At 44.4% G+C, this 12786-nt stretch overlaps 1 protein-coding gene across 9 annotated transcripts in view; it reads left to right on the top strand.

The window, feature by feature from the left end:
* The first annotated feature begins 1351 nt into the window (after positions 1-1351).
* TACC2 (transforming acidic coiled-coil containing protein 2) overlaps positions 1352-12786 on the top strand; it is a 295989-nt gene continuing 284554 nt past the window's right edge. For 5 of the 9 annotated variants that reach the window (XM_077455365.1, XM_077455362.1, XM_077455366.1 and 2 more), the window contains exon 1: positions 1352-1598. The gene's annotated coding sequence lies outside the window, so the exon portion shown is untranslated. The remainder of the gene's footprint in view (positions 1599-12786) is intronic. The other 4 variants (XM_077455368.1, XM_077455367.1, XM_077455364.1 and 1 more) reach the window with 3 other exon arrangements.

Below are 12786 nucleotides of genomic sequence, written 5' to 3'. Positions count from 1 at the left end.
CTCAAAAGCAGGAACTAGCTTGAAAAGCAGTGTTTTTAAAGCTATAGAGACACCTGTCAAAATTCAATGTGCATTGCAGTGCCTAATGTTGTTCACATGGTCGTGCTGCGTCGCATTAGACATTACCCCTGTCAATGGGCTTTAGCACTCCCCAAACACTTCCATTGTTATTGATGTAAATGTAAAAATAACTTTTTTCTTCCTGGCTCCCCCTCCCTCTCATACATTTATAAAATATTTCATTACTTTTTTTTAAAGGTTTTCAGCCACTTACGTCCCATGGTAGCCAATCAGCTTCTAACTTCAGCTTGTTCAATTAAAGTGATACTAAAGGTTCGTTTTTTATTTGTTTAACAAACAAAATAACAAACATGTCATACTTACCTCCACTGTGCAGCTTGTTTTGCACAGAGTGGCCCTGAACATCCTCTTCTGGGGTCCACCGGCGGCTCTCGCAGCTCCTCCCTGCATCAGATAACCCCCTAGGAGAAGCACTCTCCCGAGGGGGTTACCTTGTGGGCACGCTGCAGCATTACAGGAGGTTTTTCACCTCAATGCATAGAATGTATTAAGGTGAAAAACCTTGAAGGTTTACAATCCCTTTAAGCTTTGACAAAAAAAACTAGAAGCCAATTCGTTTCCATGCAGAGCTGAACCAGATTTTGCACTCTCCAGTTTTAGTAAATCAGCCTGTGGTGGCTCTTCCATAAGGGGTGCTGGGGTGCCGCCCCCCCCCCAAATAGCTATGAGCCCAGCCCCTAATCTCCATGCAGGGCATGGACGCATAGAGCCCTACAGGGTTTTCGTTTTGTGAAGCACATGATCAGAGCCAGAAGCTCCAATTGGCTTTAAAAAGAGTGGGCTCGGGGCGCAGAGCACTGAGCCCACCCACTCAACATTCGCTATTGTCTTCCTGCTTCTCCTCCTGGTACATCAGAACAGGAAGTGGGTCCTGGGAGCGGATTGGCCAGGAGGAGCACTGACCAGAAGGCAAGCCTCCCGGGACCTAGATGGGATAAGTGCGAGGCTGGCGGGCTTGCGAGCTGGGGGGGGGTGTTTGTTTGGTGTTTTTTTGTTTGCCTGGAGCGCCAACTGCCGCTGAAACCAGCCCTAGTATGTTTCTCCATTATATTTGTTTATACTCCACATTCATGTGTCTTACTTTCCTTGACCTGTCTTTGTCTTTCCTCTGCGGCTGGTTCTGTTCCTTTCTCTATTTTCTCCTCTCAGTTGCACTGTGTGAACTTTTCCAGGGCTGTTATATAGCTCTGGGATCAGATTCCTCACACTTCACCAGAGTTTCAAATCCCATTTATAGAAGCTGGCTACATGTGACCTGCTCAGGAGAGGGGATCAACATCCTGAGCCAGCAGGCACAGGAGAGTGTTGCCAGCAGGGCTGGACTGACTAGGTAAGAGAGGAACGGAAGCAGAGGGATCAGGAACACTCAGGAACAAATCTGACATTCTGGAGGCACTCCGCGACAAGGACAGGGATTAGTAGGTGACGTTATAACTACAGTGAAGGCAAGAAGGAGAGGATTTAACTGTGAACGGAACATCAAAGCTTTGCTCATCTTCCTTATATGTGTTTGAAGGGTAAGAAATCATTTGTGTGTTTTTCTTTTATCATGGAGTTCCTTTGCACCATCATATTATCCTACATTACAGTAAAGAGGAGAAACTGCTGAACAGGGGCTTCTACCAATTGTCAGACTTGGTCACATAAGCCTATTAATAAATCAAAAATGAGGACCTAACGAATGATTAATATATACCAGTTGCACAGTTTCCAACTGTCCCTGATTTCCAGGGACGGTCCCTGATTTGGAGCTATGTCCCTCTGTCCCTCATTCCTCCTCATCTGTCCTTTATTTTGGTCTGATCTATATAGATGTATAAAAAAATGCACTTTTTACTAATGAAAAAGTGTTTCCCAGCGCTAAACCTTTCATCTGATTTCTAAATTGCTGCATTTGTAAATTCCAAACGCCAATATAAAGGAAGAGTAGTTGTAAATGTTGAACCGATCTTTTATTTTTTGTACAATTCTCCTTTAAGGGGGCGTGGCAAGGGGAGGACATCGCTGGATCCAGCGGACAAGGTAAGTAACCTCTCCCTGTGTCCTCCCTGTATCCAGCGATGCGATCCCGAGTCTGGCTGGGGGTTACCGCTTATGATAGTAAAATCCCAACCCGAGCCAGACTCGGGATCACTGCCAGGGAGGTTAAAGTGAAACACCAGACACAGTATTGGAGGGGATTTACTAAAACTGGTGCACATGGAATCTGGTACAGTTGTTACATTGGTAGCCAATCGGCTTCTAACTTCAGCTTGTTCAGTGAAGCTTTGGTGATAAAACCTGCAAGCTGATTGATTACTATGCACAGCTGCTGCAGATTTTGCACTCCCCAATTTTAATAAATCTCCCAAATGTTTATTTTAAGTTTTGGGTGGAATGGAGTAGGGTAAGGCCCCTTCAAGACTTTTTATTGCTGTCTGTGTCCCCATTAGGAAATTCTTACTTCATTTATTTTTCGGTCATATAGAGTAGAATCTCTCCAACAGGGACCCAAACAGAAATAAAATAATTTTATTAGAGGGTTCCAGCCACTGTTGGGTCCTTAGTGTGGTGCCCTGGCTGGGTTGATCTTTCCTTCACCTTGGTGACTGTGCAGGAATTGAAGGGAAAGCTTTTCAGCAGGACCATAGACAGTAAAAAGTCTGGCAAAGTTTTTAACACAGACCAAATTACCTAAAAAAAAAAAAGCAAATTTGACTTTCACCTTAAATACAATAGTTGATAAGAGAAATTGTGATGTATTGTTGCTCATTTAAAATGGAACTTTACCTATAACAACTTGATAAAACATAATATTCTTTAGCAAGGAACATACATTCCAAATTAATAATTATGCTTCCAAAATTAGTGTGTGCTGTAAATTGCCTTCAATTTTGTTCCTGTTTCTGGAGGATACCATTTTACTGAAGCCTTGAGCCCCTGAGCAGCAGTAAAAATTGAGGCCATCAGCAGATCGGCCTCTAGTGGCTCCGATTGCACAATGGCAAAAAATAGAGCGCAACTGAGCATGTGCAGAGCAGGGTGAGAAGGCGTATTACTGGATTTTAAACAGTATAGGCACTTATTTTTAAGGTTATACCTGCAAAAGGGGCCAGCCTGAAGTGATCTAGCAGAACTTATTTTTCTAAAGTTTGACTCTCAGTTAACTCTGCTACACACTCTGAGCAACCGCAGGATGAGATTGTTAATTGTTGGTGCCAAAGGCCAGGGACTATAGAGGATAGGGATGGGGGAGTGGACATACAGTGTATAAATATATGTACTGTATTACCAGTTTGAGATTTGCATGATAAACCAAAGATTGTAATTTATCATGTTAAGCCACTGCATTCAATATACTTCAAACATGCTTCAAAAACAGATGTCTAGAAGTGGATTAAGGCAGAATGGGGCCTTAGCTAAGGTAGCTGATTTTCCAACCCCCAACTCTTCGGTCTACATCAGGGGTCTCCAAACTGCGGCCCGAGGGCTGGATGTGTCCCTTCGCTAGCCTTCATCTGGCCCTTGGGGCACTATTGCTTCCAATGATATGAGGCACTATTCCTCCCAATGACACCAACAATGGGGCACTATTTCTTCCACTATTACCAGTGATGGAGCCTTATGCCTCTTCCTACTGACTATCAACACCGAGGCCTTGTTTATTCTTGATGCCTGGCCCCGAGGCATTTTCTACCCCCACTGGTCACAATCCGGCACCCCTGAAATCTGAAGGACAGTAAACTGGCCCTTTGCTTCAAAAGTTTGGAGACCCCTGGTCTACATTGATACGTATTGCAAAAGGCATAGAGAAGCCACCCTACTTGCATTGTCTGGACCAGTATGGCCTACTCCATCAGACACTAACTGCCTGCAAGTGCATTATACCTTGCAAAGTAGTGGACTTGTTTGCAGCTTTGATAAATGTTGCTATCCCCTTGATTACTGTAAGAGGAAGGTTGTAGCTAGACCCTCTGAATGTCCCCCAGGCCCTAGGATCCTGCCTAGGTTGTCCTGTGGATGATCCAGCTCTGCCTATGTCAGAGGTAAACCATAAAAGGCTACGCTAAGCCCGTGGTCTGTTGCGTTTCTGGTCACAGATTCAGGTGCAACTCAGGTCCAAATTTTTTGCCTGATTTCGCACCGGACCCAAAAAGGCACAGGACCCATTTGAAATTTGCACCGCGGCCACCCCGCATATGTGTGAACCGGCTCCATTGGGAGCTGGTCACACTTGCATGTCATGCGAATTGGATGTGGTTAAAAATCGCATACAATTTGTACATATGTGAACCCAGCCTAAGTCCAAGTTAAAAATGTAGGTCAGTAATAGTCAGCCAATGTGGTACCTAATCAAAACTATAAAGGCGTATCTTTTTGAAGCAGACAGCTTCTTGCCAATTTGCCAATTTGCTACTCTGTTCAGTGCCAGCATAGTATATATATATATATATATATATATATATATATATATATATAAAAAATATTCTGTAGATCTTTAGGTTCTGACAAATGTGTGTAGAGTGTACTTCAGAGGATGTCGGTTAGACATGCTATCCAAGAGGTTGCCCTTTAAAGTTGTATTGTCCGCTTGGTAATTTTTACCTACAGGTAAGCCTATAATAAAGCTTACCTGTAAGTAAAATTAGATATTCACCTTTCATGCAGCCGCTGACGGTCCTTCCCGAACGAAGTGACGTCATCGTGGCTCCGGCCAGTCACAGCGCCGGAGCCTGCAAACCCAGAAGAAATGCAGAGGGAACATGTCAGCCCCCTTGGCAGTGACCGGTTGAGCTGGGGAAGCCTTGTGCAAAAGTATTTCATAATGTGCTTGTATGTGATGCATACTAGCACATTATGCTATTGTCTTTTACTACCACTTTAATTAATTCAAACTAGAACAATGGTCCTCAAACTACTGACCACTGACACTGGGCATTTTTTACTTTCACTGACCACTGGCCATAGTCTGGCCCCCTACAAACTAAAGGATACTGAACTGTCCCTCAATTTAAAAAGGTTGGAATGATGGAATTGCTTCTGAAATACACCAACAGCCTTGGCCTGGGCTGTGAATTTTCTTTGCAAGGCCTGTAACCAGATAAAAAACGTGATTATTTTATACACATACCTGTCCAGTCAATGAAAAAGCCAATTTTCCTTTTAGTATAGCCATCCATATTGTCTCGTTATACACTGCTTATTTTAAGCAGAACACCAGCCGAAGCTGAGCTCCTCTGTCTTTCTCGCTGCCCCAGGGGCTGAGCCCCCAGCATAGGGGTCACCTCCTGATGGCTGGACCCCGGGCTCTGCTCCCAGATTGCCAGGCTTCAGAATATTTATGGGTTGCTTCCCCACTTTCTGGGCTCACCTCCCCAGGGTTTGATGGAAGTCCTGTGAATATTCAGGCTGCAGCCTCTGTTTCCCCACCCACTATGTTCCGGAAACCTCCATTGAGTTCCAGAATACAGGGAGAGGTAGCAAAGCCACAACCTGTGATGCACTGCACAGCCTCTAAACACAATTAACACCATGCTCCTCTGCCTACAGGGGAGCAGACTAAATGTACCTAACAACTAGCAAACTAGGAGGATGTTGCATTATAATAACAGTATATTACCTTTTTGCTATTGCCTCTAAAAGAAAAGATACAAAAAACTTCATGCATGCTTTTTAATGTCAACAGCTAATACACCGAAGGGATCTGTCATAAAAGTCAAAAACAAAAGGTTCGATCGATTAGAGAGTATAACAAGGTGCAAGCAAAGGCAAGCTGAATGAAATGAACAACAGCTGCAGTACAGGCCCTTAGGGCTGGGTGCTCCCAGTATGTACACCGCATGCAAAACAAGAAGTCTTCTGCACAGAACCTTGCCAATATAATTGGTTATTATTGTTCTGCAAACAGTGCACAAAAAAAAAAAAAATCAAATAAAAACTATATATAGATTGCAAAATAGTTAACGTCAGAAATGGCTATAAACAGAATAAAATAACAGTAAAACTACTGCACAAACATACAATTACATTGAAAAGCAAACCCCATCTTTAAAAACACGAAACTCTATTATAAAAAGTTATATTGAAGTATTACCTTCGATTTCCTTCAGCCCCCCTCCAAATCTCGAAGCCCTTGTACACACGGTCAGACATTCCGACAAAAAAATCCGTCGGATTTTGTCTGAAACTTGTGGTGTTGCATACACACGATCGAACAAAGTTGTCGGAAAATCCAATCATATGTAACGTGATGACGTTCTTTCGCTACGACGGGACTACGTTCAGGCTAGTAGCCAATAGCTTTGGTCTAGGAATTTGATCTGAGCATGCGTGGCACTTTCCGATCGGAATTCTCTACACACAATTGGACAAAGTCCGATCAGATCATGTTGTCGGAAAGTTTTATAGCCCAGCTCTAAGCCCTTGTACACACGGTCGGACATTCCGATGGACAATGTCCGATAGAACCGTGTTGTCGGATAATCCGACAGTGTGTGGGCTCCATCGGACTGTTTACATCGGATTATCCAACAGACCAAGTTTTCCAGCTGGGCTATAAAATTTTCCGACAACATGATCCGATCGGACTTTGTCCAATCATGTGTAGAGAATTCCGATCGGACAAAGTGCCACGCATGCTCAGATCAAATTCCTAGACCAAAGCTATTGGCTACTAGCCTGAATGTAGTCCCGTCCTAACGAAATAACGTCATCACGTTAAGTACGATCGGATTTTCTGACAACTTTGTCCAACTGTGTGTATGCAACAGTTTCAGACAAAATTCGTCGGACAAAATCCGATCTGTCATATTTATGTCTGAAAAAATAGAAAAAAGTTGAAAACCTTTCTCCTTTAAGTTTCTTGACATAGGAGGACTCAGAGGTAACCGGATGTAAATGTATACACATCTGTTTACATCTTCCTGCCTATAGACTAACATACAGCTTTCATCCAGATCCACCTGAAAACCTGGTAGATCTGATCAAACCACCCCAGTGTAAAAGCCTGAGTGTTTTCCTACTGGGGCGGGCGCTTGCAGGATGGGAAAAAAAGTCCTGCAAACAGCATCTTTGAGGAGGTGCGGCACAAACCACCTCTGCCCATTGAAATGAATGGGTAGCGCTGCTGAAGCACCTGCAAAGCACTTCAAGCAGTGCCGCAACACAGGCGCTATTAAAGCGGAGGTTCACACAAAAATGGAACTTCCGCTTTTCGGAATCCCTCCCCCGCTCCGGTGTCACATTTGGCACCTTTCAGGGGGGTGGAGATACCTGTATAATACAGGTATTTGCACCCACTTCCGGGAATAGACTTCCGCGGGAGTCACGCCCCTTCCTGCCCCCCCCTGCCGCTGTCTCCCAGGAAACACACAAGTCCCAGGAGATAGCAGGGACCAGTTAGGACGCGCATCATGACTCGCGCATGCGCAGTAGGGAACCTGGAAAGTTAAGCCACAACGCTTCACTTCCTGATTCCCTCACCGAGGATGGCGGCAGCAGCTGCCAAAAGCTGAGCGATTGATCGGCTTCAGCTGCCGACTTTGCTGGACCCTGGGACAGGTAAGTGTCCATTTATTAAAAGTCAGCAGCTGCAGTATTTGTAGCTGCTGGCTTTTAAAATATATATATATTTTTAGGTGGACCTCCTCTTTAACCCTTTCTTCGGCCGCTAGCGGGGGTTTAAAGCACATTGCTAGCAGCCGAAAAGCACCGCTATAACAGCGGTAAAGCTTTACCGCTAACACCGGCACTGCCCCAGTATGAAAAGGGTCTTAGGTGTTTCAGACTACAGTATATTAGCTATATCAACATATACAAATGTCCTTGTTTAAATAAATTATAATGATTATTTTGTGGGTTGCGATAGACATACATATTAGGCGTAAAAGTGACCTTTACATTGATTGCTTAATATTTATACCAAATGACACAAACAAAAAAAGGAACATATGGGATCAAATCAATTTAATGTCCGTCATAGAAATCCTTGTTTGATTAAACAATTTTCTTGTTGTCAGCTTGATTGATCACCCTTTTATACACCCACATTAATGATTTCATGCTCAGTTAAGCAGCAGATTAATTTTTGGCTTTGCTCGCCACAAATAAAAGATTATTTACCTTAGATATAAACACTCATTGATAATATAGAAGAGATGTCCAGCAGACGGACACGGAGAAGTGGGGAGCTTGTGCTGCGATAGAGAAAAGCATGACATCACAACTCTGCTTAGGACTCTGTCGGGCCTCTTTTGTGCTTTTGTTTTTTTGGCTGTTTGCATTTGGCTCAGTATTATTGCAGAGGGGTTAGGATTAGCTGCTGCGATCATGTTTCTGCTCTGCTGTCTGACAGTGCAATGATATATTTAGTTTAGAAGTACTCATATACTTTGAATAACACAGGCCAAAGAAAAAAAAAACAATATAAAATACCTCTCTATTAAATGTTAATATGAATATGTGCTTTGCCCATGCAGGGCAAAGCAACAGGTTCACGTTAATGCCTCCTGACCCAGGGGCACACACTTATTTTCCTTAAAGAGGAACTGCAGTCTGTTCAGATAATTTGTAATAAAAAAATCTTTGCCATTCTGAAGCTTCCCTCCAACCACTTTGCATATTATTTTATATATACCGCGATTCTGTACTTGTCAAATATGCTGTAGAAATCTCCCTCCACTGAGTCTGGCTGCATCCATATTAACTGTGGGCAGCTGGAGGTGCTGCCTGTTCACTTCCTGGATTTAAACAGACACACAGAGGCACACCTCCAGCTCTTCAGCTCTGATTGGCCCTCTTATAACTCACCCCCCCCCCTCTTCCTGGCAAAGTCTCATGAGAGTGAGAGAGAGAGCTGTGCATGATGTCATTAGCCTAGGCCAGGGGTAGGCAACCTTGACACTCCAGCTGGGGCGAAACTACAAATCCCATCATGCCTCTGCCTCTAGGAGTCCTGCCTGTGATTGTCAGGGTCTTGCAATGTCTCATGGGACTTGTAGTTTCCAAAAAGCTGGAGGGCTGAGGTTGCCTACCCCTGACCTAGGATAATGACCCATCAAGAAACAGGGCTGTATAAGGTATTTACTGGCAGAAAAAAATGTTTTACTATCCAAAGTTAAAACAACAAGGGCAGAAGATTTAATAGATGGAAAGTTGCTCCCCCACCAATCTATGGTTGCCAGAAGCAGGAGAAGCTGCTCAGTGTACCATATCCAGGGCTATTGACTCTGCCCATTTGACAGCTCTGGTGCTCAGTGATTGGCCCAGTGCTAAAAAATGGAGTGAGTAAGACCCCTTTCACATTGAGCAACCCCGGGCGTCAGTGGTAAAGCGGCGATATTTTTAGCGCCGCTTTACCGTAGTTTTAGCGGGTTTAAAAGAGGTTAAATCCACCCGCAAAATGCAGCTGCAGTGGCGTTTGCCGGCGGTATAGCAGCGCTGCCCCATTGTTTTCAATGGGGGGGTGTAGGAGCGGTGTATTCACCGCCCCTACACCGCTGCAAAGAAGCTGCTGGAAGGACTTTTTGTGACGCCCTGCCAGAGCAGTGCCCCAGTGTGAAAGCACTTGGGCTTTCACACTGGATTTGCAGCTAAGGCTTTTCAGGCGCTTTACAGGCGCTATTTTTAGCGCTGTAGCACCTGAAAAATACCTAAAGCCCCGTACACACGAGAGGACTTATGTCCGACAGACTTCCAAAGGAGTTCCGTCGGAGTTCTGCTGGAATTCCGACGGAGTTCTGACAGACTTTTCGGCCGAACGGACTTGGCCACACACGATCACACTAAACTCCGACGGATTCGAACGTGATGACGTACGACCCGACTCGAATAAGGAAGTTCATAGCCAGTAGCCAATAGCTGCCCTAGCGTCGGTTTTAGTCCGTCGGAGTAGCACACACACGAGCGAATTTTTCGAAGGGGACCGGGTCCGGCGGAGTTCCGTCGGGAAAATTTGAAGCATGCTTCATTTCTAAAGTCCGTCAGACTTTAGCGAAGCTAAAGTCCGTTGCAGCCCACACACGATCGGATAGTCTGACGGACTCAGTCCGTCGGAGTTTGGATGTCGAAAAGTCCGCTCGTGTGTACAGGGCATTAGTGTGAAAGGGGTATCTAAATCTAGAATTAAAGTGGTTGTAAACCTCAGACATGAAATATGAACAAAGCATATCCTTCTATAGTGTGTACTTGCCTCAGTTAAGAGCACTACATGTCATTTCTGTCTGCTGCTTCATTCTTCTGCTATCAGCATGAATCAATTCTGACAAGATTTCCTGACTTCCTGACACCAAAGGCAAAATAGTGACAGGGGAGGAACCTAGCTCTGTTCCTGTGAGCTGCGTGAAGGGGTGGGTGTGTCCCTTCCCTCCAATCAGCTCTCAGAGCGCTTTTCACTGAGCTCTGCAGAGTGTAACTTCAGCTCTTTGCCCCCTTTTTTCTGAACTCTCAGACAAGTTTAAAAATGGATGTAGAAAAGGGAACACTGCAGATAAACAGGTACAACTTGTGCCGGAGGTTTTTTTTTTTTTTCATCTCTGTGTATCACCTGAGGCCACTTCACTGGGTATATGTAACTACTTTAAAGCATTATTAGTCCAGGTATACATTTGTTCCAATGTGAAATAAGGTATAAGATGGTACGCAACTCCAACACGTTTAAGGAGTAGGTCTTGCCCCGTTCATTAGGGCTTAATAGATAGGGAACTGTGTTTTCTGACTTTTATAGCAGGTATTTTTTTTTTTTGTATAGTCGCTGTTACGTAGATTGGTACAAAGTTGTCAACAGCTTGAAAGAGGGGCTTTGTGATTGGCTAGAAGTTGGCACTAAGAGTACAAGTCTCTGCCCTGCTTCAGTCTTTGCTATAACACTGTCTCTCCTGCTGAGACCGAATCCTCCAACATATTGTGCCCACTCCATGCTAATGCTTCCACATGATGTTCCCAGCCATTGACCTTTGTATTCCCATGCAAGGGGTATCTACTTAAGAATTGGGTTGCTGCGCTATACTGGTGGTGTTCAAGAAATGGCATAAACAGTCACATCACATTGACATACATTCTGGATTCATTTGAGAGTACATAGTCAATTACATTCAGTGGATGGCCCACCACAGTCACATGTGGACGCATTCTGCAGCACTTTTTAGCAGCCAGCTCCCTCCAACAGTCTTTCCTTCCACTGGAGTTATTAGTACTCACTCCTCCTCCACAGGTACACCTCTTACGGGACCTTCCTCGACAATTTCCTCACTCCAGGGAACTCTTGGCCTGGCCTTAAAAGCCTCTTGCAACCTGTCCTAACCTCAATCTCTAAAAGGGTTAGGAAGTCTACAGCTGACTCTCCTGGGTGTTGGTCTTCCACTCCCCAGCCTGCAGCCCTCTCCAGGGCCTCCACGTGCTGGTTACATTTGTGCCGATGTGGAGTGTTTAGCTCCCATAACCCAACTGCCTCTAGGAGTTTTCCCAACCTCCCTTATATTTGGGCATTGATTCACCCATTCAGAGGCAGCTCTAGGCTTTGTGAGGCCTTAGACAAATCTGAGACATGAGGTCCCATGCACGCCCATAATGGGAAAAATAATTCAAGCTATAAAAATTAACTGTATAAATTGCATATATTAAGAGTTTTAAATTATATGAACTATGAATTCACTGTTTATAGAACTTCTTTAATGAAATATATACATATATATATATATATATATAATACGCATATTTCTCCATTTACATGAAGGTCAGGTTAATATAACCCAGCCAGCACAGAGTTCCCCCATATATCAGAGTCTGCAGGATTCCCCGTTAGAGTGCAAGGGGGACGCTGTTGTAAAGGGGAATGCTGCAGATCATGATCTAAGGGAGAACCTGCAGACTTTGGTGTAAAGGGGAACTCTAATGTAAGGGGGGGAGAGGGGCTCTGGTGACCAGAGATTACCTTATATCAGAGTCCACTGTGTTCCCCTTTACATCAGAGTTCCCCTTTACATCACTGTCCACAGAGTTCCAACTTGCATTTAAAATGGGAACTCTAATGTGGAGGGGGCTCTGGAACACCTTCTGCAGAGTGAGAGAGTAGCAGATATGATACAGAAGATGGTCAGGGACTGCAGACATGGTACAAGAGATGGTCAGAGACTGCAGATATGATACAGGTGATAGTCAGAGACTGCAGACATGATACAAGAGATGATCAGAGACTGCAGACATGATACAGGAGATGATCAGAGACTGCAGACATGATACAGGAGATGGTCAGAGACTGCAGGCATGATACAGGAGATGGGCAGAGACTGCAGACATGATACAGGAGATGGTCAGAGACTGCAGACATAATACAGGAGATGGTCAGACAGTGCAGACATAATACAAGAGATAGTCAGAGACTGTGCTGACATACTACAGGAGATGATCAGAGACTGCAGACATGATACAGAAGATTGTCAGAGACTGCAGTCATGGCACAAGGGATGGTCAGAGATTAAAGACATGATACAGGAGATGTTCAGAGAATGCAGGCATGATACAAAAGATGCTCAGAGACTGCAGACATTATACAGGAGATGGTCAGGGACAGCAGACATGATACAAGAGACGGTCAGAGACTGCAGATATGATACAAGAGACGGTCAGAGACTGCAGATATGATACAAGAGACGTCAGAGACTGCGGACATGATACAAGAGACAGTCAGAGACTGCAGACATGATACAGGAGATGGTTATAGACTGCGGA

Source organism: Lithobates pipiens, unplaced genomic scaffold (genome assembly GCF_037356315.1).
Source record: "Lithobates pipiens isolate NorthernLeopardFrog02 unplaced genomic scaffold, aLitPip1_a1.2 Scaffold_25, whole genome shotgun sequence".
Taxonomy (NCBI): Eukaryota; Metazoa; Chordata; class Amphibia; order Anura; family Ranidae; genus Lithobates; species Lithobates pipiens.
This window is presented reverse-complemented; position numbering and strand designations above follow the sequence as displayed.